The sequence below is a fragment of the Equus przewalskii genome, chromosome 16 (assembly GCF_037783145.1).
Source record: "Equus przewalskii isolate Varuska chromosome 16, EquPr2, whole genome shotgun sequence".
NCBI lineage: Eukaryota > Metazoa > Chordata > Mammalia > Perissodactyla > Equidae > Equus > Equus przewalskii.
Window position 1 is genome coordinate 19,388,418 of NC_091846.1, and position 7,813 is coordinate 19,396,230.

General features: G+C 38.2%; 1 pseudogene; it reads right to left on the minus strand.

Moving 5' to 3' along the window:
* Positions 1-1,245: 1,245 nt before the first annotated feature.
* On the minus strand, positions 1,246-1,505 carry LOC103565702 (protein transport protein Sec61 subunit gamma pseudogene; annotated as a pseudogene).
* Between the last annotated feature and the right edge of the window lie 6,308 nt (positions 1,506-7,813).

The window sequence follows — 7,813 nt, forward strand, 5'->3', positions numbered from 1 at the left end:
CAAGAAAATATACTCTTTGCCAGAAGGAAAGCAAGTCTACATTTTAGAATAATTTCTACAAGTACTTTATATGCTCATACATATGCACGTGTGTTCTTGTGTATACATACATGTTTGTGTATACATATATACAAATATACATATACACGTACACGCACACACATAAATTTCAGCCTATAAGGCACTAAATATCTGTAAAATTTGGCTATATGGTCTGCTTAAGATTAGAGATGGCCAAAGCTATATTTTTATTTTCTCAAAGACACCAAGTCATTCAAGACTGAAAGGCTATAAGGTTTTCAAAAATATGCAGAAAATGTTCCCATCACTGTGAAAAGAGACTTTCCTCTCTGAACCATGGATCCCCAAACCAAGGAACATGGCCAACCATACTGTTTAGATACCTGCCTACCTTAGTCACTAAGAATCAGAGGGCATTCACCAAATGCGTGCTAAGTAATTTTCAGAAAAATATTAGAACTTAGGAAGTAAAGTTCAATAACTAAACTCTCCATGAACAGATTAATAAAATAGTTTTTTTAAGGAGAACAAATTGTCTCACTTTTCTATTACTACTTTGTTAAAAGGGGGAAGATAAGGCCCCTTTTCATCTCACATTCAATTATCAGTTAATTCTTTACAAAATTCAGAACCTCCAACGTTCACGACAGTGAGACTAATTAGTTCATCTCAAGAAGACCTCGCACCTTGAAGTTTTAACCGTAGTTCTCAGGAAGCTATTTCCAGTAGCGCCTAAACTACTATAGGAGCTCTGACTACCTGTTTACAGTTTGAGAGCTTAAGGACAAACCTCCTGTCCTCCCCTCAAACTCGATCTTTCACTGTCTTTACCATCCTTTACTTGCTCTGCTTTTTCTTCCGTGATACGAAAGTGTTTAACTGATAAAGGTACTTAGAAAGTGCGATATTTCACCATGCTCTTTAATTTCTCCTATAAACCAAAATATGAAGGATGGAATGAATGATGGAAGGAAGGAAGAAAAGAAAAGAGAGAAAAGAATTCATTATTTCCTATCATTAAACTTTGATAAATATCTGTGATGGAAAAAAGAGAAGTTTGTTTATTTTTAAATTATTTTAATTTAGAAATAGAAAACATCTTGAAAGAAAAAAATGAAAGAAAACCACAAAATATATATATAAGCAAATTTTTACTCCATGAGCTTCTCAAATCCTCACTTATTCACCAATCCCCAAGATGAAAAACACTCTTCTAAAAAGATATTCAGCCACCAACAATGATGTTATTAATAGGAATATGGATCAATTTCCCAAAAATCCAATGAATCTCATTGTAGCAAATCCTATTGCTGTTGCCATGGCAATCTTCTGGAATTCTTCTCTGTCAGGTTTGGTGCATCTTTTAACCAGCCAAATTGAGTCCTTCACAAACTGCCGACGTGGCTCAACGAACTGCATTACCTGATCCATGATGCCTGCTCACCACCACGGCAGATGACAGCGACCACAACTGATTTTTGTACGTTGATTTTGTATCCTGCAACTTTACCATATTCATTTATTATTTCTAAAAATCTTTTGGTGGATTCTTTAGGGTTTTCCATGTATAAAATCATGTTGTCTGCAAATAGTGACAGTTTCACTTCTTCCTTTCCAGTTTGGATCCCTTTTATTTCTTTTCCTTTCCTGATTGCTCTGGCTAGGACGTCCAGCACTATGTTAAATAAGTCATGAAAGTGGGCATCCTTTTCTGTTTCCTGTTCTTAGAGGGATAGCTTTCAGTTTTTCTCCATTCAGAATGCTATCAGCTGTGGGTTTGTCATATATGGCCTTTATTATGTTGAGGTACTTTCCTTCTATACCTATTTTATTCAGGGTTTTTATCATAAATGCATGCTGTATCTTGTCAAATGTTTTCTCTGCATCTATTGAGATGACCATGTGATTTTTATTCTTCATTTTGTTAATATGGTGTATCACGTTGATTGATTTGCAGATGTTGCACCATCACTGCATCCCTGTAATAAATCCCACTTGATCATGGTGGATGATCTTTTTAATGAATTGTTTCATTTGATTTGTTAGTATTTTGTTGAGGATTTTTGCATTGATGTTCATCAGTGATACCGGCCTGTAATTTTTGTGTGTGTTGTCCTTGTCTGATGTTGGTATCAGGGTAATGTTGCCTTTGTAGAATAAGTTAGGAAGCTTCTCTCCTCTTCAATTTTTTGGAAGAGTTGGAGAAGGGTAGGTATTAAGTCTTCTTTGAATGTTTGGTAGAATTCACCAGGGAAGCTGTCTGGACTTTTATTTTTTGCGAGGTTTTTGATTACTGTTTTGATCCCCTTACTGATGATTGGTCTATTCACATTGTCTATTTCTTCTTGATTCAGTTTTGAAAGGTTGTATAATTCTGAGAATTTATCCATTTCTTCTAGGTTATCCAGTTTGTTGGTGTATAGCTTTTTGTTGTATTCTCATAATTTTTTGTATTTCTGAGGTGTCTGTTGTAATTTCTCCTCTTTCATTTCTGATTTTATTTATTTGAGCCTTCTCTCTTTTTTTCTTGGTGAGTCTAGCTAAAGGCTTGTCAATTTTGTTTATCTTTTCCAAGAACCAGCTCTTAGTTTCATTGATCTTTTTCTATTATTTTTTTAGTCTCTATTTCATTTATTGGTGCTCTAATTTTTATTATTTCTTTCTTTCTACTGATTTTGAGCTTTGTTTGTTCTTATTTTTCCACTTCCTTTAGGTGCACTGTTAGATTGTTTGAGATTTTTCTTTTTTGTTGACTTGGGTCTGTATTGCTATAAACTTCCCTCTTAGAACTGCTTTTGCTGTATCCCATAAATTTTGGCATGTCATATTTTCATTTTCATTTGTCTCCAGGTACTTTTTGATTTCTCCCATGATTTCTTCATTAACCCAGTCATTGATCAGTAGCATTTTGTTTAATCTCCACTATTTGTGGCTTTTCTGATTTTCTTCCTGTAGTTGATTTCTAGTTTCATACTGTCGTGGACAGAAAAGATGCCTGGTATTATTTCAGTTGTCTTAAATTTATTGAGATCTGTTTTGTGGCCTAATATGTGATCTATCCTGGAGAATGTTCCCTGTGCATTTGAAAAGAATGTGTCTTCTGTGGATTTTGGATGGAATGTTCTGTATATATCTACCAAATCCATCTGGTCTAATGTGTCATTTAGTGCCAATGTTTCCTTATTGATCTGTTTGGATGATCTACCCATTGGTGTAAGTGGAGTGTTAAAGTCCCTTACTTTATTGTGTTACTATTTCTCCTTTTATGTCTGTTAATAATTGCTTGATATATTTAGGTGCTCCTACATTGGGTGCATAGATATTTACAAGTGTTATATCTTCTTGTTGGATTGTTCCCTTTATCATTATGTATTGCCCCTCTTTGTCTCTTGTTACAGTTTTTGTTTTAAAGTCTATTCTGTCTGATGTAAGTATTGCTACCTCAGCTTTCTTTTCATCGCCATTTGCATGAAGTATCTTTTTCCATCCCTTCGCTTTCAGTTTGTGGATGTCTTTAGGTCTGAAGTGTGTCTCTTGTATGCAGCGTATATATATGGGTCTTTTTTTTTTATACAATCGGCCATCCTATGTCTTTTGATTGGAGCATTTAGTCCATTGACATTTAAAGTAGCTGTTGCTAAGTATGTACTTATTGCCATTTTGTTACCTTTTCTCTGGGTGTTTTAGTAGTTCTTCTCTGTTCCTTTCTTCTTCTCTTGATCTTTTCCCTTGTGGTTTGATAGCTTTCCTTAGTATTATGTTTGTGTTCCTTTCTCTTAATTTTTTGTGTATTTATTATATGTTTCTGGTGTGATTACCATGAAGTTCATATATAATAACCTATGTTTATAGCAATCTATATTAAGTTGATGGTCTCTTTAGTTTGACCTCTTACTAAAAGCTCTACTCTTTTACTCCCCTCCTCCCACAGCGTGGCTGGTTGCTAGGCTCAGGAGTTTATAATTGCTGTAGGTCTCTGGCCTGAAAGGCTATTGTCAGCTCTCTCAGGATTGTAGCTGAGTTGGGCTGGCCTCAGGCATGGGAGCACCCAATTGTTTCAGGCTTTGGAAGGTGGGACCAATCCCCTATGTGGGTGTTTGAAAAGCACAAGTATTTTGCAACTGACAAGCCCCACTTCCCCAGGGCCACATACCCCATCAACACACTCCTGCCCTGTGTGCATGCCCCAACCCACTGAAGTAGACCCAGTCACCCCACTACAGAGGTCCCACACACTCCACCAACACCGCACACATTCCACCACTCCTCACACACGCCCTTCTCCTCAGAGGCAGACTGACTCACCCAGCTCGAGAGGTTCCAGGCACCCCACCAAGAAGGCCCACAAGTTGCCTAAGGGCTTGCTGTTGGGTAGGGCCAGTCCCTAGGGCTGGCTGTCTGCCCTGGCTGAGCTGGATTAAGTTGGTGCTCTAGTGGGTGGGGCAGACCCTGGGCTAACAGGCCAGGAGAAGAACTCCAATGGCATCTGCCAGTGTGTGTGTCAGCACAACTGTACTAGGTCACAGTAATGGCTGCTGCCAATGTCTCAGTCCCTGGGCAGGTCTCACCTCTCGCTGAGATGCACCCAGATCCTATCAAGTGAGTCTCTCTTCACCAAAAGACTGTGCACTTTTCTTTCTGGTGATTTTAGGTTGCTTTCTGAAATGGGTGAATTTGTGCATGTGCCCTTTAAAAACAGACTTTTTTCGCCCTTATGTCCAATAGCTTTTGTGGGATATTCCTCATTGTCATTAATAGCCAGAAAAGCCAGATATTATGACACTTTTCTCGGTTTTGCTGAGTCCAAAAGCTGCTTATAGTGGTAATGCTCCCCGACTCAGATCCCCCACTCCTCCAGGGAAGGCTTCGTACCTTAAGATTGCTCCTGGCTGGCTGTGAAGTGCCGTGGCTCAAAGGTGGCTTTTTTCTCTCCAGAAAGGAATTTCTGCCTCTTCCACCTCAGTCAGCACTGTCTCTTGTTGCAGGGGTTCTTTTATCCAGTTTTCAGTTCTCTCTCAAGGGTAATTGTTCCAAGAGTAGTTGTTAATTTGTGTCCATGGGAGGAGGTGAGTGCAGAGTCCACCTATGCTGCCATCTTGACATTGTCCTATCTAACTTTTAAAAAATACTAACTACACTAGTATTTTTTGTGATTTAGTAAAATTGAAATTAGAGGGGCTGGCCCCGTGGCTGAGTGGTTAAGTTCACGCACTCCCCTGCAGGCGGCCCAGTGTTTCGTCAGTTCAAATCCTGGGCGTGGACATGGCACTGCTCATCAAACCACGATGAGGCAGCGTCCCACATACCACAACTAGAAGGACCCACAACGAAGAATATACAACTATGTACCAAGGAGCTTTGGGGAGAAAAAGGAAAAAAATAAAATCTTAAAAAAAAAATTGAAATTAGAAAGGAGCATGTTTTCCAAGATGTATTTTAGCTTTCTTTGGCTGTAGGGAAGAGAGAAATAAAGCAAAGGGCTGGTGGGGAGAGGATGCGAGGTCAAGGAAGGAACAAGTGTGTTTAAATACAATGGAGAGGATTCCAGGGCAGGACCAGGGGGGCAGGAAAGAAAGGTGGATGAGGAGAGGAGGCAATGGGGTCTTGAAAAGTTATAAAAAGAACAAGATAAATTGAAATAAGCTAGAAAGAAAAAAACTGAGTAGTTTTCCCACATATATCTCTAGCTGATGACTGGTAGAACAAAGAAAAAGATTCAATTTTACATATTTATCTTTTAACCAGCCATATTACTAAATCTCATCTTAATTTTAATAGTTTTTAAAACTAGATTCTCTTGGGTTTCCAAGTATATAAGCACATCATCAGAAGAAGAGGAAATAGTTTTCTATCATTTCCATTTTGCATTTGTTACTTTGTTTAGTTTTCTTATTGCATTTATTAGAACCTCCCACAAAATGTTAAGTAGCTCTTTGTAGAGAATTAATCATGATTAAGACCAAAACTTATGAAATACCAAAGAAAATCTAATAGAAAACATAGTTGATTTTATTTATTTTTAAAATTTATTTATTTATTTTTTGAGGAAGATTAGCCCTGAGCTAATTGCTGTGAATCCTCCTCTTTTTTGCTGAGGAAGACTGGCCCTGAGCTAACATCCATGCCCATCTTCCTCTACTTTATATGTGGGACACCTACCACAGCATGGCTTGCCAAGTGGTGCCATGTCCGCACCCAGGATCCGAACTGGTGAACCCTGGGCCGCCAAAGTGGAATGTGTGAACTTAACCACTGCACCACCAGGCCAGCCCCATAGTTTATTTTAAAAGCTAGTTCTTTGAAAAGTCCAATAAAATAGATGAAACCATTATGATACTGATTAGGATAAAAAGAACAGAGAGAGCCGAAGTGGACAAGATTAGGAGAAATAAAGGGAACATAATCAGCAATAGAGGAAGGTTTCAAATAGTTATAAGTATGTCATGGGCAACTCAATGGCAAAAAACTGGTTTTTGGAAATCTGGACAAAAAGAATGATCTCCTAGGAAAATATAGATCCTTTAAATTTACCCAAGAAGAATGGTCACATAGTGATAAAACCTACAAAATACTTAAAAATAAATTTAACAAGGAAGGCACAGGACTTATAAGAGATAATTAATTCTTATTGAAGGACATGGTATGATAAAGGGGTATATTGGCTTGCTAGGGCTGGCGTAATAAAATATCATAGACCAAGAGGCTCAAACAATAGAAATTAATTTTCTCACAGTTCTGGAGGCTGGAAGACCAGGATCAAGGTGTTGGCACATTTGGTTTCTCTTGAGGCTTCCCTCCTTGGCTTGCAGATGGCTTTCTTCTTGCTGTGTCCTCATATGGCTTTTTCTCTGTGTGCAAACATCCCTGGTATCTCTTTCTCTTCTTGTAATAAGGTCACCAGTCATATTGGATTCAGGCCCCACTCTTATGACCTCATCTGGCTTTAACTACCTCTTTAAAGGTCTATCTCTACCTACAGTCACAGTGGGAGTTAGGGCTTCAACATGTGGATTTGGCGAGGGGAGACAATTCAGTCCATAATAAGGGGAATATGAGGAAAAATGTGAATACTATGGCCTTTTAGCAGTGCAATTTGGTAATGTCTATTAAATATGTTAAAAATACATATACTCTTCTACTCAGCAATTTATTCTCAAGAAATTATCCCATACCTAGAAATCCACCAGTAGGAAAGGATATATGTCCCGAGATGCTACTGCAGCACTGTGGTAGCGCCAAACAGCCACACCTGGACACACCGAAATGCCCATCAGTGGGAGAAAGTTTAAAAAATCAAGATGAGCTACACATCATCAGAGACTGCTGCCATGAAAAAGAATGAACTAGAGCTGTACCAGTTTACTTGGAGGGGTTTCTATGAAATGCTATTGTGTGGGAAAATCAAGATGCAGAAAGTGTGAATAAGATGCTTATAAACAACGACAACACAAATCTTATATGTGTCTATCTTGGTAGACGATTATAAAGGTTGTTGACGCTGATTGCCTCAAAGGTGATGGGGAAGAGGACTGATGTAACATGGTGGGGAACAGAGAGGTTGCAGAGGTGGAAGCAATAAAAGAGAAAACAAATTTTAAAAGGGTTGTAGAAATACAATATGTCAAGTAAAAATACAATATGTGTAATATGATCACATTTTATCATTTATGTAAAATTATATAGGTGTATATGTGTTAAGAGGTATTTTAAAAGTGAAATGAAAAGAAATAAACTCAGATCTGTCCTGGAAAGCTAGAGGTGCCTGGGCACTACAGAGTTAAGCGAGAGCTGG